The sequence below is a fragment of the Lactuca serriola genome, chromosome 3, assembly GCF_051521515.1.
Source record: "Lactuca serriola cultivar US96UC23 chromosome 3, Lser_US96UC23_V15, whole genome shotgun sequence".
NCBI classification, from domain to species: domain Eukaryota; kingdom Viridiplantae; phylum Streptophyta; class Magnoliopsida; order Asterales; family Asteraceae; genus Lactuca; species Lactuca serriola.
In genome coordinates, this window is record NC_136410.1 from 89,692,036 (window position 1) to 89,719,391 (window position 27,356).

Genomic DNA, 27,356 nt, shown 5'->3' on the forward strand with positions numbered 1-27,356 from the left:
AATCGAAAATCATCAAAAACTAAATTTATTTGTGACGTCAAAAATGAAATTTTGCATTAACTATATTGGAGAGTTATGGATAAGAAATTTGAATAGATTACGTTCTTTTGGTTCCATGGATATAAAGATCATCCAAAATGGAGATCATATGAAGAAGTTAGGCCCCTTTAAAGTTATAAAAATCAGTATTTATTTGATTTTCCTGAAACGAATTGTGCACTATTTCGTTTGGGATAGCTACAAATCTCATAAACTGTTTTTGAACACGTTTTTGAACTCAGACTATGTTCTATTATTTTATTTCATTTTTATAACATTTTAAATCTCGACCAAGATCATATCCGTAAAATCTGTCGAATCCGAAGCAATTAATCGTGGAACTTTAAACATTGATTCCTAGAGTTGGGTATATAGGAATTGAATTATGTCCGTGTTTTTGGAATCACAACCATCAAGACTTTGAGCAGGCACTTTCATAAAAAATTTCATGAGGCAATATGATGGTATGCGAATCGAGAATCAAGATTTATACCACAAATATACATTATACATATGTAGAACTCAAAATATCTAATGAAAGGTCAATGTAGACTTTTTTCAGTTTTCCGCTTCAAATGAAAGCTAATGGGAGTATAGGTATGTTATTTGGATTGGTTTTTCTTCCTCATTCCCTTCTCTCTATTCTCTCTCTAACTTTCCCCTGTCCCTCATATACTCGATGGAAGAAGCAACCACTGAAGGTGGGTTTCTAGTGAGCCAAGAGGCTGCCACCTCTGTCTTGGTCCTCCTCCTCTTCCCTTCCTGCTCACTGATCTCAACCAAACACCCAAGCTATGTTCTAAAAGCACCACCCAAAATCTTTTGTCGAGCATTCAAACACCCCAACACCACTACTCGGTGTTGTTCAACACCGGAGAAGCCTTGATGAGGACAAGACAACTTAGAAGTAACCACCAGAAAAACCGGTTGTCAAACCCTCTGCCTCTTGTAACATCCATAAAAATTCATGAAAATTTAAAACTTTTTTCAAGAATTCAAAAACCATTATTTATTACAAAAATGTTTTCAAAATAGTTTGAAAATTACATTATCCCAGTAAATCAAATCATAACATGTGAGAATGTGTACGTTCACGCCTTCGCCTTCCCTCGATCATCAGAAGTACCTGAAACAATAATCCATAAATGTAAGCTCGAAGGCTTAGTGAGTTACCCCCAAAATACCCATACACACGACAATAAACATATAATCAAAAACATCATACTATGGGTCCAATCAACCATCGGGTTGGAATACCCCATGCCTTCAACCATCGGGTTGGAATGACAACATACTATGGGTCCAATCAACCATCAGGTTGGATTGCCAACATACTACGGGTCCAATCAACCATCGGGTAGGAATACCCCCGACCCTCAACCATCGGATTGGAATGTCAATATACTACGAGTCCAATCAACCATCTGGTTGGAATACCCTCGGCCCACAACCATCGGGTTGGAATGCTCACATACTATGAGTCCATTCATCCTCGGGATGAAATACTCTCTACTAACAATCAAACATGTGCATATACACCAGATAATCACATAACAACCTATAGAGATAACATACTAGGGGTCCAATCATCCTCAGGATGGAATACCCTCAACTACACATCAAACATGTGCACTTATATCAGATAATCACATAACAATCTACAAACAGTCAAACCGATCTACATATCACTAAGCATAGCAACATCCTATCTACCAGGATACTGATCTAACCGATCATAACCACATAGAAACATCCTATCTACTAGGATACTGATCCAACATATCATACTATTAATAAGACAAGAGAACAATCCGAAGGGCCGACCTTGGTGCCTTCAACCCTTGAGTATAGTGAGGAAAACTCACATTGCAAGTAGTACTGGATGATAATGTCAAACTCCCAAACACCGCTCCAAACTCAACCACCTACAACCATCATAAGACCAATTTTATCAAGACCCAAATTAACAAAGTACCCTCAGAATTCAAACTTGGGCAACCCTTGGTCAAAGTTAAAGTCAACAGTTATGGTCAACAGTCTATGTTGACCCAACTCGTTGAGTTCATCTACTGACTCGTCGAGTTCCTTCAGAACTCAGAAACCAAAAACTCGAGTCAACTCGCCGAGTTACCAAACTACTCATTGAGTCCATGCAGTGTCCAGAAGATTCGGGAAAACCCGAACCAACACGTTGAGTTGGCTATGCAACTCGTCGAGTTCCTTTAGCCCTGTTGATCTAGCCTCCTAGGGTGTAGTTTGTTGGATTAATGTCTAAGTCCATAACTATAATTGGTAAGACTTGACCCGACCCGGCATGGTCCATTTGGGTTGCATGGCATCATGCACTTGGATAGACTAAAATGAGAGAAATAACACTTAAGGTTTATTAATATATTATAAGCTCTAATATATTAATAGAGATTATTTAATTAGTATTGATCAAGAATTAATTTGGAATTAATTAAGTGATCAAAAGGAGACTAATTAAATATATGGGTTGATTGTGTAAATCATTCATTCTTATATATGTGGGCTTATGATCCAAGATTCCTTATGTTGGACTAAGTCCATGGGGTGACCCATGGATACTCCATGGAGGTTAAAATCCGTGGAGCATAAGAAATGGGTAAAGTCATGAGTTACATGGTGTAACCCTAATAGCCACCATATAAAAGAATCCCATAGCTCAAGAAATCGTACACTATGTGTGTGTGTGTGTGAGGGCAAAACGATTTCATGGAGTGTTGAAGTTTCTCTCAAGTTATTCCAAGTGTATTTGGTGTTGTGTGAACCATTTGAGGTGTCACACTTGGGGCACTAGGCACTCAAGCTTCATGAAGACAAGCACCAACAAAAGGTATGTTATTCTAACTTGTGTTATTCGAAGTTTTTGTATGCTAGAATAGAACAATACCTTGGAAAGTTGATATTTGCATGTATAATAGAGAAAACATAGATCCAAGGTATTTAGGGTTGCATGTACACTTAGGAGTGTTAGATTGCTCAAAACCCAACAATGGTATCAGAGCCAAGGCTTGTTTTCTTGTTGTACTTGCTTAAACTGCTTAAAAATCGACTTTTGGTGCTGTCTGCCCAGCAGACTCGCCGAGTCCATGAAGGGACTCGACGAGTCCAAGGAAAAATGCATCCAACTCGCCGAGTTTGTTCATGCACTCGACGAGTTGGACCCCCAGACAGCATATTTTCGAGTTTTGGTGCTGGAATTGGTCTAGAATCATTACCTTTGACTGTTTTGGGCTTATAAAACTTGTTTTGAATGTGGTAATGATTATGTTAAACCAATTTCAATGCTATAATAAAAGTTTCAAGTTCATATTTGTTCATGTTATTCTTGAAAATTGTTGATTATGAATGATCATGCTTATGAGTTTTGCTAGATCATAGGAATTGTGTGCAAATTGTTTGGTGATATAATTCATGATCTTGTTGAAAAATGTATGGAGTTCATAACTTGTCCTCAAGTTATGAATTTTCAACAATTTTATGTTTCCTTGATTTATGAGTTAGTTTAGATTGATAATGAAAAATTATGTTTTAGTTGTTTTCAATCCATATTAGTCTAAAAGAAGTTCATAAAATATGTTTTTGTAACTTGTCTTCAAGTTATGTGAAAAGTCATATTTATGAATCTTAAAAAACTCATAAAAGTTTTGTAGGTTACATAAAATGTAAGAGTTTTTTCCACTAAATAGTTTAATGACTCCATAACTTGCCCTCAAGTTATGGATGTTGAAGAGACACTTCTTTAAAGTGTTTTTTAAAGAATAAGGGGTTACATTAAAATGAAGAGTCTTCTTTTTAATGAACCATTAAAATCATAAGTTATGATTTAAAGAGTCTTGAAATAGTTTCAAAACTTGCCCTCAAGTTTTGGAATTTGAAAAGTTACTCCTCATGTATACTTTAATTCCAAATTGAACATTGAAATTTTAAAAAGTTTAAAATTCAACCCTTATACTATTATTATAATTATAATTATATAGATATGTATAAGAGGAAGTCAATCTTACCGTTAGTAGGTCTCATTCACGAAGCCGGTCTATAAGGGGGTATAAGGTTACTGCCTATAAAATGGCAGTTTAATGGGTGTCCACTCTCACCCACCGCTTCCTTGACTGGTGGAGGGTCGTTAGCCGAACGGGTAGGAATGGACTATAATTCTCCCTTCATTAAAAGTATAATGAAAAATACTAAGTAACTAAACACTTATAAATTCCCAATCTTAGTTACTTAGGAAAATGTGAAAAGGTGCTAGCCCATAAAATTACACTTTGTACCTTACCAAGTCGTTAGTGGAGCGTGTGTGGTTAACCGGCATACTAACAATGACTAGTAAGAGTGGCAAAGAGTAACTTGGCTTTATTATAGATCGGTGGAGCGCGTGTGGTTAACCGGCACATCGATTGGGTAATATTGTTAAGGGTACCAAGTCAATTTGTATGGTTATTCACACCTTGTTTGTGATCCTCGACATCCCAGTCACAAATTTGAGAGGGCACAATCGAGATTCAAACATGCCATTGAAAAGTTCAATGTATCTCAAAAGATCTAGGAGTTTAAAAACCTATAAAACCTAATAATAAAATATTTCGTTTTCATGGTGGAAATTGGTAAATCGTCATTTACCTACCTTCAACTATTTTATAATTTGGATTACGGCATCCCTCTTCCAGTTATAAATAGGTTGTTGGGTCCTAGCCTTAATATTTCATATTGGGTGTTATATTAAGGACTTTAAATCAACTAACTTGAATTTCTCCCATTATAGATGTCTAGTTTAGACAGCTATGGTCTTCCCAAATCTTTAGGAACAAGCTTCCTAATGAAGATGATATCCCAAATGGCAATTAAGGTGAAAGATCAATCCCTTTGTTGGGCATTTGTGGGACTAGAAATCATATTTCACTTCATCCACCTCCAATAAATCTCCCTATCCCACAAGTTTTAAGACTTGATAAGTTCTAAGTCACTCAATCCCTAGTGGCAAGCAAAAGTCTATATGTGCTTAGATCTTGGGGATTAAGCCACATATTGACAAGTCGGGAGAGTCGGGTGTCGAAGTCTCGAGGTAGCTGGCTGCTGACTTGGTTCTTCAGTCACTCCCTGATGACAGGTCGTGACAAGACCCTTAATGATCTTACCTATTTGCTTGATGATGCTAAATCAACAGTGATTTGGAGCATTTGTAAAGAAAATTGGATTGGAAGATCTACTTTCTAAACCTATTTGGACAGTGAAAATGGTGACATTGGAGGTTCAGGAAAAACTTTCTCTTCCCAATGGAAAGGGATCGGCCATAGTCAACTCGGTTGACCAAATGGTAAAGAGAAAGGTTAAGTCTGTGATAGTTCCATGTACCGTTTCCAAAGAGTCCATATGATTCTGTTTCCAAATGAAAGACATTGGTTGCGAAGCTGCTAAATTTACCTGAAACATCTTAAGGATGGTAAAGTCAATAGGTTTGACTCTACTTTAGGTAAAGTCCATTGTCTAACTCTATTAAGTTTCTATTCTGAGATTCTTATTGCTTAATGTGACGAGGTCACATGTTGATGTTTTAAGAATCAAAGAAAAGGTGAAGAAACGTAAAGGAAGTATATGCTAATTCTGATCGTGAAGATGGATTTCGATCGCATGGTTCAGTGATCAGAATTTTGAGTTGTTACTTAAGAGTTATGATATATTGCTTAGGAATAGACAACAACAAGTTTTCCATATGGATTGTAAGGATAAATCTTTCCGCAAAGTTTTAAAAATAAAAGAAAAATGGTTTTGATTTTATTTATTTTAAGTATCCTTACAATGGCATTTGTGAAAAATTGTTGATTATATGTTTCCATTGATAAGCAATATGGATAAATGGATTTGATTCTTTCATTAGTGGAAGTGTCATAATTTACCAAATAAGGAAAGATTCTCATCACCCAAGTTTCAGTTGGATAGAAACTTGGAATCATGCAACTTGTATTGTATGATCATGAGAATTTTTGTATATATTTGGGAAATTAAGTCTAATTCCTTGTTCACATGTATATGTGAATCAAGTGAAGGACAAAGGGATCGGATACACTTGGGTGTGCACTGATCAGGTCCACTACAAAGTTGATAAGATTATTCATTATGATTTACTAAAGTTTAGTAAATGTGGTTATACTTACAAGTTTAAGTATGGTTCTGGATCATTGGAGAAGTTTCAATGATAGACATAATGAGTAAGAAGAATCAAATAAGGCAGAAAGATAAAAGTTTCTCTAATCTGAAGAGATGGGAGAGTACTTGAGTATCTTGCTTTATGATTATCTTAGTGATTATGAAACCATGCCACAATTGATCCTCTAAGGACAACTTAGTTCATTTTGTTTGGCTAAGGAGAGGAATCATGAATTGTTGAAATGGTTAGATCAAAAGATAAATTATACTTTGTTCCAAAATTAAATCTTAGAGTCATACTCCAAGATTAAGCCTTGAGTGACATAATCTTAAGAAAGGTTTAAAACACTTGTTAAATATAGAGTACAATGTGTTCTTACTCTTGTACATTTGAAATTGGTAAGTTGTGATGTTTTGGATAAAACAAAGACCAACTAAGACCAATTGTGAAAAGTGTTTAACTTGATAAGAATCTGCACTAACTCTTGAATATTCGTTTTTTTGTCAAGGAATGGTTCTTGGCAAAGAGAATATTATATGTCAAGAGGTCAGTGGGAGTCTTAAAAGGATCTTAAGATAGATTCAAGAACTAATCAAGAGTTTTGTTAATCACTAGACCACGACATGAGTTTTGTAACCTATCATGTTGACATATTCTGTGCCCATTCTAGTTAAAAGTTGGTTTTGCATTGGAGTTCTGAGAATTCTCAACTGGTTGCATAACAACTTGGAAGCAATGGCAGGCCCTTGAGCTGCCAGATGGCAAGAAATTAGATTGAGTTCAGTCCATATGAATTTGGATTTGTCATTAACCTTGTCGTGTGATTATGGTTATGTCAAATTCACATGGATAGGAACACATACACCATCAAAATCTAAGTGTCATAAGGTTTCTCTCCTATTCATGAAAATGATAGTGAGGAAACTCTTTCACTAAGTAGATTTAAGTGGATAGCATGTGTGAAGTTTGCATTCTCATGTCGTTAGTGGAGCGTGTGTGGTTAACCGGCACACTAACTAATGAGAATGGAAAAGGTTTAGACTCACATGTGAGCTATCTAAGGAAAGGTTTAGACTCCAGGTGTATGATTTGATAAAGTCTTATCAAGGCAATCTAGTATCAGAAATCTGACTGATTTCTAGGTACATGTCAAAGCTAGTGGGAGCATAAAGTGTTATGCTAGTTAGATAATAATCATTATGCTAGTGGGAGCATGATGATTATGTTGCAAGTTAGCAATGTTAATTATAGAAAACAAAAGTTTCAACTCGCTTTGAAAAAGTTGTGTTACTATAATTAAGGGAGAGAAATTTATACTTCATTCCAATTCTACAAGCTTAGATTGGGATTTTAATCAACTTTAGTCAAGAATATATATGAATGTTATATTGGAATGGTTCAACATAACGAATTTCTATATATGTTGCTTTCTCAAAATTCGATTATGATTACGGCATCCCTCTTCATAGTTCGAATTATGAGAACATGGCAAATAAAAATATTATAGCATGAATCGTATCCCATATGCTTCGGATATAGGATCGGTTGCATGTGTTATAATATTCATCCATTCTAAATTTTCCTAATGCTCAGGGCGTTAAGAAGGGAAAATGGATTAGAACTGGATATGAATAAGATGATTAAGCAATTGTCGAGAACAATTTGGGGTTTTCCGAAGTTTGGTTACTCATGGACAATTGGAAGTATAGAGTAAGGATCATATTGACATATTTTGGAAAAGAGGCAACTCTTGTTCAAAAGTGATGGTCAAGATGGGAATATGGAATTGTTTCCATAGGTGGAGGTTATTTTTTGAATTTATGTAAGATTAAAGAACTTAATGCAAAGAAGGATGTTCAAAGGAATATACTTTGAATTTGAGACTTCATATCCATGAGATTGCTTTCCATTGGAATACTTTGTAATTTTTGTTGCCAAGTCTTTGTGACTTGTGTGAATATCATTATAATAGGATCATTGCATAGATTACGATAAATGATAAGAACTTGGTATTCTTACATTTACAATAAGGATTGGGATTGTGAAATGAGAATCATTGAAGTCATGTTCAATTGATATACATTTCACAAAGAGATGACCATATGTAAACATAGTGTGCATACTTGGAGTATGGCATAGCTATTGTTTAGAGAAACATAGTATGCATGCTTGGAGCATGGCATCACTACTGTTTAAATTCAAGTATTAAGTTGATTAATCAAAACATGAATAATGAGTGATCAATATGGTGCTTAGATAAAAGGTGTTTTATTTACGCTCAAAGTGTTGAGGCCATATAGGACTAGTATTATTTTGTGTTTCACTTTGCATGTTTTGACTTCCAGAATAACTAGGTCATTCTCCCGAATGACCAAGCTATTCAAACCATCCACAGTCGGTCATATGTTGGAAGTAGATATGAATCAAGACTGTCGTGAATTTGGCTTGTATGATTTGTCTAAAGTGCTTTAGACAATGTAATAGTTGCTACAACATTCATGAGTACTCATAAGTGTTGAGTATTGGATTCAACCCACGCTCATTTGGATTCACTTCATGGATTTTATCACGAGTGAATCATGAGACAATAATATCTTATATTCTTCAAACCTAGAGATATGAGTTGTTGACTATGAGTTGGTTATACATTGATTGCACGTAAACGCATTGGTAACTCGATGTTATAAAACGTGCCTTTGTGTATGATTCAACAAATAGTTAGTACAAGCATATGAGTCGATGTTTATCCATTCCTTTTACCTTTGGGATAAAAACGATATCTGTGGGCCCCTCGATGATTTAGTGATGAAAAAAGTAAGTGCTAGTCCGGGCCTGGACTGATTTGATTTGTTCAAATAGTCAGTCGTCATAAATCAGAAATCGGGAAACAACAAATGGACAAACATAATGATTATAATCCATGTCTCAGTCCATATGATATCTAGAATGGAGGAATATATGATCACTTATCTAATGGACAAGTCATTGACAGAGGTCAGAGTTCATCGACAAGGTCAGAGATCGACAGAAGCTTTTGAGAGCTACGATTGCTAGTCGGGTTCTGAAGTCATACTTGCAATAATAGTTTTAGACTTATCCAAGTGGGAGACTGTTGGATTAATGTCTAAGTCCATAACTATAATTGGTAAGACTTGACCCGACCCGACATGGTCCATTTGGGTTGCATGGCATCATGTACTTGGATAGACTAAAATGAGAGAAATAACACTTAAGGTTTATTAATATATTATAAGTTCTAATATATTAGTAGAGATTATTTAATTAGTATTGATCAAGAATTAATTTGGAATTAATTAAGTGATCAAAAGGAAACTAATTAAATATATGGGTTGATTGTGTAAATCATTCATTCTTATATATGTGGGCTTATGATCCAAGATTCCTTATGTTAAACTAAGTCCATGGGGTGACCCATGGATACTCCATGGAGGTTAAAATCCGTGGAGCATAAGGAATGGGTAAAGTCATGAGTTACATGGTGTAACCCTAATAGCCACCATATAAAAGAATCCCATGGCTCAAGAAATCGTACACTATGTGTGTGTGTGAGGGCAAAACGATTTCATGGAGTGTTGAAGTTTCTCTCAAGTTATTCCAAGTGTATTTGGTGTTGTGTGAACCATTTGAGGTGTCACACTTGGGGCACTAGGAACTCAAGCTTCATGAAGACAAGAACCAACAAAAGATATGTTATTCTAACTTGTGTTATTCGAAGTTTTTGTATGCTAGAATAGAACAATACCTTGGAAAGTTGATATTTGCATGTATAATAGAGAAAACATAGATCCAAGGTATTTAGGGTTGCATGTACACTTAGGAGTGTTAGATTGCTCAAAACCTAACATAGTTAACACGTAAAGTTGCCAACTTTACATGCATGCAAGGCTTCAAGAGGCTAAAACACCCAAAACTAGTCTTAGGAAGAGGTTTAGCGCATGGAGAAGGGCCAAATCTTGATAAAGTAGAGAACTTTATGTCCATGAGTGCCTAGAGGAGTACATATCTGAACTCCTCACTTCAAAATATGCTCAATACCAGAAACGCCTCAAGAATAAGCTAGAAATGACTCTAAACTCTTGAATGAAGAGATCTAACAAGAAAATGATCAAGGTAATGACTTTTTACCTTCAAATGGATGCCAAAATGAAGTAGATGCTAGATCTACAAGCTCCTTCTCGTTCCAAGCTTCTCAATCTTCAAGTCACTGCAAGAAATGCACCAAACACACACTCTTTAGCCTCATACACACTCAAAATAGGAGGTTCGCTCGATTAGGGTTTGTTTATGGACGTGAAGGTGGTAAGGGAGGTTGGAGGGATGGACTTACGGTCCTTTAACTAGGGTGCAAACCCGAAAACTTAGGGTTTTCATAATTAGCTCCAACTCGTCGAGTTGGGTCCTCCAACTCGTCGAATAGGTTCTTTGGAATGCGTAAACCTTCTTGGTTTCTACACGACGAGTTGGGGCTTCCAACTCGTTGAGTAGACTTTCTAAAGTGCACAAATCCCTAAATTTCATTCCTACAAATCGGGATGACCTTTGATCCCTTGTTCCCTTCACGGTCCATCACCTGAGAAACCCATTACGTACTTCTTCACCTTCCCGTCAACCAGAGCTGCTAAAACAACCCTTTGACCGACAATTGCAACCCTCCCCTGTTCTCAGATCAACAACAACAAACACCCCTGAATCGTCGACAACCGCTGCTTTTTGCTGTCCCTGGCAACGAATGAAGGACCACAAAAGGGTCGCCGAAGACTAGTGGATACCCTCCTCGCCGATTATGGTATTCCACTACTCCGATTCGTCTGCTCCTTTCCCGTTCCTTTGCTCGATCTGATGAGCGGATGATGAAAATGCCAGTTTACTCTTTTGTTTGTATTATTTGGCAAAACCGGTCCCTCCAATATAGTCATAAAATTTAAAATCATCCCTTACTATAAATCCTCACAAATTAGGTCCCATTTGAATTAGGCATTTCAAAAATGGTCCCATTTGATTAATCCATTACAAAAACAGTCCCCCAGTGCTAAATCAATTACAAAACGGCTTTTCTTAAATATAAAGTATTTCAAAACAAGTCTTTTTAGTTTAAAATATTACAAAACAAAACTGGAAATGTTTTAAAGTCCAAGAAAGGTGACCTCATGGTTATTCACGAAAAGCGTCACCAAAACAAACCTGGATCGAGATCACGCATCGAATGTGTGTTTCTACGGCCCCTCTTTTACAGTTTTAACATTTGGGAGAGAATCATGTATGTCTATTAAAGTTTTGATGATTTTCAAGTGTTGATACGTTAAAATGCATCATACTTGTTATTGGTCAAATCATTAATAAATCATACAAGCTAAAGTAGATTGCTAATATATAATATACTTATACTTTGTTGTGAAATATTAATTAATATAAATAAAAATCACATGGTTTTAAGTAGATTGCTATACAAATATACATATATTTACCGAATCTTAAATTGAAAGCCTTGTTGTATATATGCACAAATATGTTGAAAAAGCATGAAAAGACATTATACATATAAAAAAATATGCTATTCAACATAATTATGCACAAAACATATGTACATTAACTTAAACGGTTGATAAACGATGTTTGAACAAATTCATAATGATTAATTGAAAATATATGAAAAAACAATTATTATTATTTTACTCTCGATCATCATGTAGAAATGATTTCAAATAAACGATATATCTTATTTTTATAATTACTATAAAATACAGATCATTTTTACTGCAATATGAAATTTGTAATATATGATAACATAATTGATTCTTAGATTTTAAGAACGTTACCAAATAAATTATATATCGTATCAATTTTGAAACTAATTGAGTATTATGGGAATCGATGGTTTCACGTTGGTTGAAACCTGGAAAATGTTATAAAAACAGTCGTTATGGAATTTCGCTATAACAGACAATAGAAATTTGGAAATCCATTAAGTCTTACGAATCTCAAATACTAAAAGACTTCAATAAAATATTATTCCTAAACAACAAAATTATAATTATTCAACAATCTTATAACAGGATGTTTAGGGTTAGGATGCCCAGACACATTATTGGGATCCAACACTCCAGGGTCTCCCAGTAGGTGTCACGTTGTTTCTAAAGCCATATAAGTTAGGTTCATTTCCTAAGCCATTTGGGCTATGTTGTTGGGTAAACTAAGATAGCATGTGTTGGTGAAAACCCTTTATTTTCATAACGATTAATCCACAGAGAACGACTAACGACAATTATAAGTGTCATATTATTGATCTTATATGGTTAGATCGCCCGCCTGGAGTTGGTAGCTACAACTACGTATGACGAGACAAATTTTGGCGTTGACATTAGTACCATTGAACATTACCATGTGTTATTGCGAGGTGAATGACGTAAGCATGCCCTACTATGGAGCCAGTGCAAAAAGTGTAGTGTCACGAGTTCGGTTATGAGTTCATTATAAAATCTCAAATTTGTTTCGTTACCGTATAGAATCGATATTGGGTTTGTACAAGGTTTTTGTTCAATCATACTAGTTGAATGAGACTGTAGGTAGTGGAATAGTTTTTTGCCCAAAATGATAAGTTTCAATACCATAAATTAGGTTATATAAACCCTTTGTTATTGTAAGAAAAAACCATATGTATGTGGGAGGAGTTTCCTCCACTAGTTAAGTGTCGGTTCCCAAATTAGGTAAGATAATACTTAATTAATGTCACGACATGATTTTACAAAATTTATAAATTCAAAACTTATGGGATCTACATATAAACTATACCATTTCTTTTATGAAATTTCAAGAGTAAAGTTGATTATTTTATGTTCTTATAAAAGGTAACATATCTTATTTTTATATAATTTGATTATCAAAATCTTTATATAAAAATGCATTTTTGATATAAGTTTGACTTACTTATATATATTTTGCCAAATCTTGTACTTTTGGATTTAAATGCATGATGTTTCTAAATAAGACCAAATACACTTTTATAACTCACTTATTTTATACTTTTGATAGAAAATTGAATATGTATAAAAGCTAGTCAACCAACTATATTTTATAAAACACTTTTGGTTATAAAAATACCTTGTGTCAAAACATGTAGAAATCACCAACAATTTTGTTGACGTATCTTAATGCATGTATTCTCAGGTTATTTAGCAGGTCGGAAGTGTTCACTCAGAAGACTCTCTGTTATTTATATTATAAATTTGTAAACGCTGGATTGTTAGGCGCGTGTCTCGATTTAGAAATAGCCGTTGTCAATGTAATTTCCATTTCGGTAATAATAGAAGATTATATTTGTACTATTTAATGTATGTTCAATAACTATGATCACTAATTTACGTTGCGCACCTCGGCGTTTCTGTTGGCGGCCGAGGGTGTGACAGGATTCAACTGCGCTCCTCCAACCAAAAAATTGATAGATTTCCAATCTATCGAACAACCTAACTACTCAAAGTTGTCGAAAACCTGAGCTCACAAGTACTAGTGTTCCATTACTAGCCAATCATAGTGAACACACCTACCAAAATTGAATGAATATTACCTAAAATCTTAACGAGCTCAATATTCACGAGCACTTTCCACTGAATCCACTATAAGTCCTCGGTGACTTCATCGGATGACGATGAACAAAATCTCAACTATCGAAAGGGGTATCCAACCAATTCAATGACCTACTTGCACTAGAGTAATTCCCATGCGAACCTACAACTGACCACAATTCGAAGGTATGAACTTGACAATTACCAATCTTACACCCACGATCAAACCAATTCCTCATTGCCTTGTGTCCCCAAAAGACCCCTACAAATCCTGCATTCAAAATCAACATGACCACCTTGAGGATTCCTTGAGTTCCTTGCTAATACGATCAAAGATCGAACTAGATGGTGGTTTTATATCACTTAACGCTTGCTCTGACGGTGATCAATGCCTCCCGAATATCCTCTAAGAACATCTCTCAGTATGCAAAATGGCATATGAAGATTCTCAAAATAAAATGTCTAGAACATCATGAGGAAAATTTTAATTTCTAGTTGGACACTTATATAAACCACAAATAGCATCTACTCCCTTCCTCAACTCTAGATAGTCGGCCTTCTTGTGAGCGACTTGGTTGCAGTGGAAACATAATGGACTCGTCCCCTGCGGACTATCTATGTTGACATGACCAAGCCTGCCACACTTGTGGCAACCCGAACTCTGAGATCAATAAACTTCATCATGCTACTTCCCACACATGTTGTACTGACCTTGGACCTATGGGCCTGTCACTCGTTGATCAAACGTATTGGGTCTCTTCACAGGACCCCCAACATTCTGCACATGTTCTGGCTTCCTCTTCCTGAGGTGCTCTAAATCAATCTCCTGCTTCCAGGATATAGTAATCATATCATTCAGGGTCTTACACACTGAATAACTCACAAACTCCCTAATGTTATCCCTCAACATATTATGATACCTCTCATTCTTCATCTTCTCGTATATACATACTATGGAGCCAATAAGGCCCTCTCCCGAAACTTGGCAGTGATCTCTACCATAGTCTCAGTGTTAGCTGTTGTACCTCAATTTCCGGTGAAAACTCATACTAACGCTCCATAATCCCAAAATGATATTCCTCCAGACGCTCCTGCATAATCTCCATGATCCCCCTCCTTGATGGTACCAAAGATCACAAGAGTTTGTTGCCAAATACCGTGTGTGATCTCTGATAAAATGATCTCCGACATCTGGTCATCAATCGGCTTAGTGCCAGCACCTGAGTCTGAACCAGATCCTTCGCCACGAGTGCTCACCACCATACTGTAACATCCCGTTATTTTCTTGTAAAGTCAACCCTAGTCAATCAATGTCAAACTTGGGTCAACTAAAGTGCACATTGATATAGTGGATTTTATTAAGGTTAGTATAATAACCTTTACGTGTTTAAAACACTAAGAATATTAAATGTATGAGGAAGGAATAAGTTGGATCCGACTAATGTCGAATTATCTTTCTTCCTTCTTTTCCTTCGGACCAAGAAACCTCGCGTCCATTAACATACTAGCTGACTTCAGACCGAGAACGAGGCCGTGAACGGCTTCGGGCCATGATCGCTTCGGACCGTGCACGAGTTTCATGGCCGAGAACCCCTTGGACCATGAACCCTCGCATACATATACTTTTGCAGCCGACTTTTAGCTCATTTCTTCACCTTCAAAACACAATTCCAACCTTATCTCTCAAGTATCATTAAGCTAGAACATCCTCTCTCCTCAAGAACATGCTAGGATCACCCTTTCTTGTCATTTCAAGTGATAATCACTAGTTCTTCACAAGATATAATTGGTATCTTTTCATGATATCATTTCCAGAACATCATTCAATCTTCTTATAAACCCGGTAATTTCACCAGTTTACACGAAGAGCACGCGAAGAACACCCATTAGAAAACCCTTGAATCTTCTTAGAAACGTGCATAGGATCATCAAGTGTTCATCATCCTTCAAGAACTCCTAGCCGTGAACACCTTCAGGGCCGTGAACACCTCTCCTGGCCGTGAACACCATTCAGCTTCCATTTTAGTTTCTAACACTCCTACTTGTAAGTTACACTTACAAATTAGTCCAATCTCTAATCATTCCTATGATTATTTTAGCTAATTGGTTGCATATATGCTATACAAATCACTATATAGGACTTGTTTTGCTACGGGATTACACTTGTGGAACTAAACATCCTATATCAAATCATCCATTGAATCACCCTCCAAAAGGTGAGTTCATACCCCCGTATTTTCATAGTTTTTACTGTTTAAGGGGGGGGGGGGGGGATACAAGTCTGACACAAGGACATTTGTGTTACAAGCAAATGGTTTCAAAACATATTACCAAAATGAATTTCAATTTTTATCAAATCTAATGATTTTAAATTGTGTTAAAATGACATCAAGTCATCAAAATTATTTCAAAATGTTAAACTCTTTAAGTGATTTTATAAACTTATATTTTTCCCCAAAAATCATACACACACACACACACACACCCACATATATATATATATATATATATATATATATATATATATATATATATATATATAAGATTGAAAAGGCTTAGGACTGATAACTCACTTTTGTTCCTTATCCTTGTTTGGATGTGGGCTTATAGTACCAGTTATTTGTCCGAATGTCATTTAAATTCTACCTATATATATATATATATATATATATTTGTATATGTATATAAATATAAAAGTTATTTCATTCAGTTCAAATACCCTTTGTAACATGTTGAGCAAGGGGTTGCATTCATGAACAGTTAGTACCAATTCAGAAAGTACATATAAATTATAATAGGTATAGTTTATGATTCACAAAACATTAATTCACGATTCAAGTTTACTAGATCACACCATTTTACAAGAATAAGGGTTTGTTTCAAAACTAATCAAGGGTTTAAAACTTTCAAATACATGTTTAAGAGTACTAATTCAGGAGCATTCTATAAAACATTATTTCAGAATGATTGGGTTTTCATTTATATTATACACGTAACGCCTATATGCTTTTTATGAGTCATTTGATTCAGGTTGTTTAATTCATTTAAACAACATAGTCAAAGTCCCGACATTATAACCAGAATCTCTAGTCGGGGATGGAAACAAGTGTGTATAGATCTATATTGGTATTGACAACCCCGCACTCAGACTGCTAGCTACAGTCAGGCATACACGCCTGCGAGTGACAGTTGTTATCAACAACTTTTAACACCTTCAAAGCGTTGTTTCAGGCCATCTAGTCTCATTATGGTTATAATAACTCATTAAAAAGATATTAACAATATGGTTAGTGTATAATTAACTAAACATTAGTACATTTTCAAAGTACCAGTTTACCAAAAGTATAGTTTACAATATTATATCTCAGTATTCAATAACAGCTGGTGAAGCCAGGCACACTCCCTTTTATCGATTATACAAAAGGATACAAAAACAGAACATTGGATTTACAAACAGAACAGTTTTATGTGATTAAAACTACTTTTCATATACAACAGAAAATATAGGATTTTTTGGAACAGTTTACATATTCAAGAAACAGTAACATACTTTCAAACATAAATACTTATGCACTCACTCAACTTTATGTTGATACTCTTTTTTCAAATTACTTGTATTCTCAGGGAATTAGTAGACAGGTACTCCCCGAGCTTTTGAGAAGATGGAGCTCTTTCTGAGTCATGTCTTCTTCTTTTGTATAATTATTTTGGTGTCGATATACATTGATTGAACACATGGAAACACTTATAGTAATTTAATGCAATGGTTGTTTGTACTTTGATTACTATAATGCATGTGTTGTGATACTACAAATGAAGTCATCCACCCCCGGACATTTCCGCCGTCTAGTTTGGGGGTGTGACACATACTCAAAAGCAACCATACAATAATCAAAACATACTCAAAGAATCCTCATCCATCAGGCTTCCTAGATCCTCCGTGACTCCCTTTATTCGAGTATGGATCATGTGCTTTCAGTGGTACAGGCCCAATACTACCTTCCACACCTACCCATACTTTCCTCAAGAGTTATCTCGAATCCTCCAAGTCACCTTCTCAAATCGGTACTCCAAGTACCTACTAAACAACAAAATCCAACCCACTAAAGCACTTCCTAGGATCTCCTGAGTTCCTGACCTCACCCTGCCATCAGTTGCTGAAGAACACCCACTAATGTTAGCTAACTACTTCATTAACAGAATCACATGTAACAAAGCTTAAATAATACTTCGAGTAAAAGACTCAATCTATAAAATGGTTGGACTCAGACAAGAACTACGCAATAGGATCAAATCCATTACTCTGAGTTTATTTAACATTTACAACTTGCAACTTAACATATTTACTTAATAGTTAACTCCCATCACTAAGGGGTCCCACAAAGCACAAAGCAAGCAACATTCGTGTAGTAACACTCCAAGCCAGAAAACAACAAAAGGACATCTCTAGCTCAATTACTACTACCATGCTAGGAACTTATACTCTCACTGTCTGTTGCCTTATGCATGCTTATTATACATAATATAGGAAATATGATCCTAATCATATAAAATTTTTAAAGCATACACTTAGAAATCACTTCTACCAATATAGATTCCAAATCTAGAATATCAACCAATTCTCCTAAGCTACAAGGTGCCATATATCAGGTCGATCTATTATGCAATTCCTAAAAGTATCCCTATCCTTATCCTAGAATTTAACATTCATATTATATATCAAATCAACATGTAGGGGTATTCTGGGAATCACTTACTTGAGCTCGACTGATTGAACGCATCAAACCCCCTTTCTATTTATAAAAATAGTTTTAAAAATTCGTTTTCTATCAAAAGATTATCAGTTCCTCAGTTTGCATTTAGTCACACCCAAGAGTGTGCCAGAATCTCTCAAACCAAGGCTCTAAGACCAACTTGTAACGTCCCGAAAATCCATGGTAAAATTTTCATTTTTAAAATAATAATTCATATAACAACTTGTTCTCAAAACCATTCAAGATAAAAATAGTATATAAACACCAGAGTAAAAATTATCAATGCGGAATAAACACTCGTCGATGCTGTGAAGTCACCCCAGGCCCTTCCCTTCCAAATCAGAAGTAACTGAAACCATAAACATAAATTATAAGCACAAAGCTTACCGAGTTCCCCAAAGTACCACATATAACATATATAAAATAATAGCATGTGGTTGTGTCAGGGCTATATCAACCCCATATGACAACAAATAGTTGTGTCGGGTCCGTATCAACCTCGTATGAAAGCAAATAGTTGTGTTAGGTTCGTATCAACCCCATACGAAAGCAAATAGTTGTGTCAGGTCCATATCAACCCTATATGATAGCGCATATCTGTGTTGGTTCCGTGTCAATCCCTTGGTCCATATCAACCCACACACATAAGCATACAAACATATAAGCATGAGTCACCAAGACAGCAAGCACATACAAGCATATTAATAAGTGTCATAAAGACCACCACTATCCTACAACATAATCCAGTGGGCCGACATTGGTTCCTTTGACCCACAAGCACAGTGAGGAGACTCATATGAACTATTTAGAAGAAGCCAAATAGCTACCTCAACAACAAAACATCCCAACCCAAGCTTCATAAAGCCAACCGAAACAATTCCTTAGCCAAATGTTCAATTCTACTCAAGTTTGATCAAAAGTCAAACTGGTCAAAAAGTCAAAGGTCAAAGGAAGTCAACAAAAGTCAAAGTTCATGCCAGCTGAGTACGCCCAACGTACTCAACTTAAGCACAACATACACGATCTCATCCTAGTACGTTAAGCGTGCACCCAAGTACGCCCCGCGTACACGAGCTGGTTCCAATATTCCCAGTAAGCACTTTATCCTTTAAGGCCTTTTGTCTAAAGCTCAGATCTAGACTCAAAACATCGAATTAGGTCATAAGTTTCTACCTTTATGAATTTCCATAGCTAGAAAAGGTCCAAAACTTAAAACCCTAACTTATTTATTCGTTAAGACATCTTAACTCTTACATGGAAGGGATACAAAGAATACGATCACATTTTTATGGTTCCTAATAGCTCCATAATAAATAAAGTTTCCAACTTTATCCATTAGAATGGTCCAAACAACCAAGATCTAGTATTTTAAGTCTCAAAAGGACTAAAGGTGCATCTTTTTCAACTTAATCCATTAAGTCCAAGTCTCCAACCTTTAGATCTGAATCAATATGATGTTTAGATGGATAAAGTTTCCAACTTTATCCATAACAAGGTCACAAACTTTCAAGATCTAAACTTTATGCACTAAAGTGACAAAAAGCTAATAACACCCGAAACTTGCTAGATCTAGCAAATGCATGACCAAGATTCAAGATTTATACCTCTGGAAGAAAGATCAAGGTGAACAAAGTCTGGATATACAAGCGCTAATGCAACCAACACTTCTACAAAGAGCTCCTTCTTCTCCAGGATGCACCAAGAACACTCAAAAGCACTCGAGAATTCCTTCATTTGCTCAACAGGCTAAAACTAGGGTTAGGGTTTTCATGGCAGTGTGTTAGAGAGGTGGAGGCTAGGAATGAAATGGGTTTGGGTAAGTTAAGGGATTAAATAGGGCTCAAACCACAAAATAGGGTTTGGGAACTGATCACGTACGCCCATCATACTCCTGGTATGCCTAGCGTACAAGGGATGCCCTAGTACGCCCATCGTATTTCCTGTACGACCAACGTACTAGACTAAGTCCAAAACCTTCCTAACTTCTAACGGTTATAACTTCCCTATTCCAACTCCGTTTTTGACGATCTTTATATCCATTTAAAGGTATTGAGGAGATCTACAACCCTATCTAATTACTTTTGACTTAAAACGCATCAAACTAAAATCCTTAATTCAAAAAAGAAGTCTGAAACCCCACTTTTCCCATTTTACCCTTTGACTCCAAAGTACAAAGAGAACTCTTGGATCACATGATCTACATTACCCACATCCAAAAGGATCTAAACCTCTCTTTCCCAAAGCCCGAAGACTTATGATACTTGATCTTCTGGTCACAACCCCGAATATTGAAACGACACGAAACAGGGTGTTACATTCAATGCTAGATTCTTCCAAGTAAACTTGATCTTTATGTATGATTGTGTGTTTAAAAGCTTATTAAATGGTTTATATTAAGGTTTAATGGTTAAAAATCATGATTTTATTCTAGGGTTTTGAAACCCTAGAAATGGAAATGACGAAGATGATGATTGTATGGTATAATCTAACTAAAACAAGTGTTTATTAGCTTGATTAGTGTAGTTTGACAAGTATTTGAGCAAAGGATGATCAAGTTAGAGGTTTTGTCCAAAATATGAGTTTTTAGTCTAAACTCACAAGTGATGTCTTAATAGATTAAGACACGTATGAGAGACTTAATGCATGTAAATGTTTACGGTTGTAGAAAGGAATTGCAGTCTCACAGGATAAGATTTAGAGAAGTTGGAAGTATGTTACTATATCTACAACATAAGGTGAGTTATACTTCTCTTTTAGAGTATGATTATGTAGTAGATCAAGCGATCCTTAGGAAGAGTATGTTAGATTATGCATGGGAACCAAGAAGATGATGACCGGCGGTTCACAATTTGATATATATGTAGATGCTTGGTCACTTATGTGAAAAATCAGATATTTTATATATAACTATGTTGTTTTATGATAATGTTATAACTCACCAGATTTATATTCTGTCAGATATTGTTTCCAAGTATTTAACTAGTTCTTGTAGCAAGCATTAAAGAGTGACAACTTAGAAGCATCACGGACCATGGACTAGACTTTTGTTTCTGCGTTTATCCTTGTTTTCTTAGCTATGATTATGATATGGATTTGGTGACACCCGTGAATGTTTTGCTGAGAATACTTTTTAAAAGTTTTTTTAAATTCAGGTTTTTGGTATATTTTATGTAAAACTTTGATATTAGTCTCGGTTTTTAAATATTAAATATTTATGAAAAGTGTGGGTTGTTACAGTTAGTATGAGAGTCATAGTTTAAGCGGATTAGGTTGGAATGTCCCAACTTAGGCTTCAGCTATGTGAGAAGAAAGAAAGAACCATAGTGTTTTAGGGAATTTTCTTTTAATTCTTTTATGAATTTTAATTGCTAGATTACATGAATCAACTTATTCATCTTAAGTGGGTTATGGTTACTGAATGGTTCGAAATAGAAGCAGTGTAGACCCACAAGAGGGTGAAGGGACTTCTGTGCCAAGAGGAAATACTTAGCAAGTCACTATGGAAGCCATTAAGAATCTTAGATCACATTAATATATTTATATTTGTTATATAAACATATTAAGTCACATTCAATATCATGTATATCATAAGAATCTTAGGTTGAGTTTATCAACAAGATTATCGTTATTTAAACTGCTGCGCGTATGCTCCAAGCAATTCAAATAAAAAGTAACTCGTACCTTATAAATACCCATGGTTTACATCAAAGTGTTAATATACTAAAAACTCTAATCCTCTTATTTGAGCTCTCATTGATTCCCTCCTACGTAATACTGACTTTACCATCGGAGTGTGATCTTGGGTCCCTACCCAATATCATTTCAAGTATCAATAGAACAAACATTGGAGCGATGTACTTTGCCTCAACTGTCTCATGAATTTAGGTATATATATATATATATATATATATATATATATATATATATATAACAAATTATTTATTTTTTTAAATTTAAATATAATGAAAATTAAATATTTAGAAAAAAAAGAGTGAGTTGTCATTCATAAAATCAAAAACATTATTATAGACTTCGACGTTTGGTTTCGTTGTTGATATATATTAATAATCTAAAGTGACTAGTTCATGAACAACCTTCGATTAGTTAGGAGTTCCGACCACCCCGTCTCCACACCTCAACATGTCGGATGTGTTTGGAAAAAACTATATAGTTGATTGCTCGTGACTAGTGGCCGGTAGTTAGTGGCTAGTAGCGAGTAGCAGATAGCTGATAACTAAAAGTTGTGGCTTATATTTATTATTATCAGTGTTTGAAAAATGTAGCTGAGAACTTTTAAAATGTAAAAAATTACATAAAATGACAAAAAGGAAAATTTAAAAATAAGATAAATATAAATATATAATTATATTTTTAAGGGAAAATTCAAAAAATTGATTTAGAAAGCCTAATAGTTTTTATTTAAACGTTACATGAATTAGTTTTTAAATTTGGAACATTTTATTTAAATTAAAAATTAAACGTTCATACTCCAAAATTGAGTTTTATTTTATTAAAAAACTTAGAAATAGAAGCTCCCAAATGTACATGTCAAAACATGTCCGCCATATCTACACCTTGATGGCATATCTCTCTCACATGGAAAATAAAATATGAAATTTTATTATTTTTGGAGTTGGAAAAAAGGAAATGAAAGTCAAGAATTTTTCATTTTCTTAGAATTGAAGGAAATTAGTATGAAAGCTCATTGTTTTGAAATTGTATACAAACTTAGGTGGATACTTTTGTCATTTTATAATTTTATAAAACCTTTCATTATCTATCTTTTCAAAACTGAAAGCAAATACATGGAAGGAAAAATACGAAAGAAAAAAGAAAAGTTTTATTTTTTTTTTCCTTTTTCCCTCTTCCTCTGGATGCCTCCTTAAAAGAAACTCGAAAACACTTTTTCCTTTCTCTTTATTTTACATTTCATGAACTCTCTGCGATAAGAATTACGAAAGGTGTACAATGCAAGAAACATGAAAAATGATATACATCGAACCTAATTTAAAGAGCCATTACCTTTTGCTTCCATGTGGTCAAAGAAAACATGTCTTTTATAAAGGCATTGCTTTTATGTTTACCTAATCTCATGTCACATGTAATTGCTTGTCTCTTTGAGTGAAGCGTATGATTATTAAAATTGATGAGGATGGGTGTCGATATTATTGTGCCATATATAAGAGAAATTGAACTTAAGGTCTTTGCTGGGTCCTTTCGTTTCGTTTTGAAAATTAACCAAACAACGCACATGATTATCTTAATTCATAATCAAGAACAATCACTAGTGATGATTAGCTAACGTAACAATAAACATCCCTCAACTACAATGCTAAACTGAGGTAAACGGTGTGCTCACGCCTCACGGAGTGGACCTGTAGGACGTGACTGAAATGGTGTAAATGATATGTTTCATTGTGAAGGTGGTTGTTGTTTTCATTTGACAGGCAATAATAGAGAGTCAGACTTCCAACAGTTCTTAACTTCTTTTTATAACACGTTCATCATAAACAACTTCCCGTGGTTCGTGCTTTAGTTTTGTAACAATAAAAGCGAAATTGAGTAATCTAACATTTATTTCGGGTGTTTTTAAAAAATATAATATGATTTCTAATTTTTTTTTTCCAAAATAACCACATATTCCGGAATGGATCGTTCCGGAATGCGTTTCGGATTATTTTTCGGGTGGCCTAGCCAATTTCATTGGATCCAGAATGTCTATCTCGGATCAAATGTATATGTCCCGGATTGGGATATTGAATTTCAAAATCCGGAATATAATTTGAGACGGTGACTTTATTTTGGGTATGTGCATTCCGATTCCGACGTTCCAACTTGATTCCAACACACAACCCCGATCTCCGACATGCAACTCCGATCTGCGACACCTATCTTTGACATAGAAGACGAGCACTACGAACCCGTTATTTACAGGTACGTTCTTCATTTTCTATTTATATAGTTTCCTTGTTTGTTCAAGGTGTCCATTCTTCTACTGTTACTGTTCCGGAATTCGTAGAACACCTCCGGAATGAACTGAAAACATTCTGGAGTTTAAATTAAAGATATCATTGTTGTAGGACCAATTGAAAAGTAGTTTAGTTATTTAGATATTGTTGATTTACATAGAAATGTAGTGTCCGGGATCTTAGAAGTTTATTCTGGAAGTCTCCGGAACGCGAGGAACTGTTCCGGAACATGATGAACTCGTTCGGAAAATCAAGAACAGGTCCGAAACTACTCCGGAATTGGTCCACGATTTTGGTCATTTCCATTTAAGAATGAAGTGATAACACATTTTTTTATTTGTGCAGCACACATGGTTTTTGATGCATCAATTACACTCTCGTGTAAACCCAAAATGGGAGGAAAAATAATTGTGGCATTCAGAGACATGCCTGAATGTGAGACTATGTTTAAGAATAAATGTTTTGGGAGATGGTTAGACATTCCTAATGTAAATGGTGATCATTTGCTTCTACATTACATCTTTTGCCATGAAGTTGTCACCGACCCCCGAAGCCAAGTACAGGAAATGGGTTTTAAGATTGGGGGTTACCAGCTGTCTTTCGGGAACAAAGAATTTTGTCTCATCCCCAGCTTCCGGTTTGGTGACTATTTTCTTGCTTTTGCATCCGGCGCTGCCTTCTGTTCCCGTGCCTTTCATATGGTCCCGACAAATGTCTCGGTCGAATTAGACCATGTTATGAACGTGTTTAAACGTTCACTTAATGAATTATCTGAAGAGGATGTAATCAGTGTATGTCTTCTATACGTGTTAGAGAAGGGTTTCAATGGGCGGTTCGCTAAACAACCTATTACAGAAGAGTATTTCGCTTTGGTATCCAATCTTGATGAATTCAACAGGCATAATGTCGTCTATTTTAGAATTACTGATTATAATTACTTATCGTTACTAATATTTTTTAGGGTTATTGACATAAAGACACAACAAAGTTTTACGTTTGTTTTTTAAATGATCATTCAATTTTTTATAGGACCTACAGACCGTTAAACTCAAAAACCACCTTTCTAAAATAACATTTTGATCAAAATTTCCAGGTTTCCTGGTTACATTACTGTGTGAATATTGACTTATGATAGTCAAAGCTTTTTTCCATCGCCATGTGGACTATTGCTAATAATATTTATAAAATAAAAACCGAAAACCAACCATCTCCCCACCATTAGTCTGGTTTCTCATGGAAGCACCTATGTCTTAACATAGTGGAGAAGCACCTCCGTCTTACTAGTGGAGAACATAGCAATCGAAGCTTAACAAGATTTGAGGTATGAACACATCACCAGAGGAAGATCCATTCAAAACCTAACCTCCACAGGTCATAGCGATTACAGTTTTGCTGATAGGCGACAACACTTAACTCCGATATTCTTTTCTCTTGGGAGAGAAATGACTTATTCACTTCTTCATCTGCTTTTCTCAACTCTCGTTTCCATTTACATGTTCCGGTTTCAACCTGAAGCTGCTCATAATGGTATGTTATCTTCCTATCCCCCTTTCACACATTCGATTGTCTATGATTCAGTTCTTCTGATACATGTATTCATGATTCTGTCGTGTTTAATTAGCCCCGGTGATTAAAAAGTTATCTTCAATACTCAAATGGACAACTAGGTCTTCTTCTAAATCACCATTATCAAGTATTTTATTATTTTTAGGTTTTTTTTACTTTCATTACTTTCACTATTTTATTGTTTATCTTCTCATTCCATACATACATAATACAATATATAAGTCAACGGACCCAGATTTTACAAATATCCAATTGATTTTGATTGGTTTATGTGTAGATAATGTGGATTGCCTTTTTAATTTTTTTTTTATTTTGTGATACATAGATGGGAATATTCGTCAGTCCGAGGATGGATATTTAGTAGAAGTTGTCGTAGAAGGGAATCAGCTAGGGGTTGTTCCTTATTCCATCAAGGACTCGCAAGATGGTGAAATGTGCGCTATTGATGCAATCAATAACAACATCGTTCAAATCACTCCTCCATTATCTGAATGTAAGCTTGTTCATATGCTTGTTTTTCTAAACGATTCATCTCCTAAGAACACGAGCTTGAACTTGGCTAGAGTTGACATTGAAGCCATTTTATTTGAAATTAATTATGATGTACCAACAGATATATCTATGACAACGTTGCAATCAAAGAATGAAAGATATTTCGACGGGAATGACAAAGATCATGCCGAAAAATCTTGGAGATCAACACCAATAGATGTTAGGACTCTCAAAAATCTCAAGTATATGAGCGACAGAAAAGGGTTTGTCTAAAGGTTGAATTTGTATCGGAAACGAAAAATGAGTTTTGTCCAAGTTGCTATGGAAGAAAGCTTTAACTATCATAAGTCAGTATTCACACGGTAATGTAACCGGGAAACCTGCAAATTTTGAGCAAAATGGTATTTTAGACGGATATTTTTTGAGTTCAATGGTCTAAGAGGTCCAAAAAAAACTAAATGGTCCTTTAAAACTAAATGTAAAGCTTTGATGTGCCTTTATGTCAATAACCCTATTTTTTAGAAATTTAAATATTAACTAATTTTTTATGTGGCAGATATCCATGGAGGAGGATAATTTGGGGTCAATTGTACAAACATCTATTTACTATATTTAATAAGGTTGACAAGCATATACATTCAGACGAACCAAAAGAGAACGAACCTCAAAATTGACCTACACCCTACAAGGGTTTTTATACGCTTTTAAGATAAGTACATGATGAAAATTATATTATTATTTTTGTTCGCTAACATTCTAACAATTTTTAATTTATTTGTTTTCT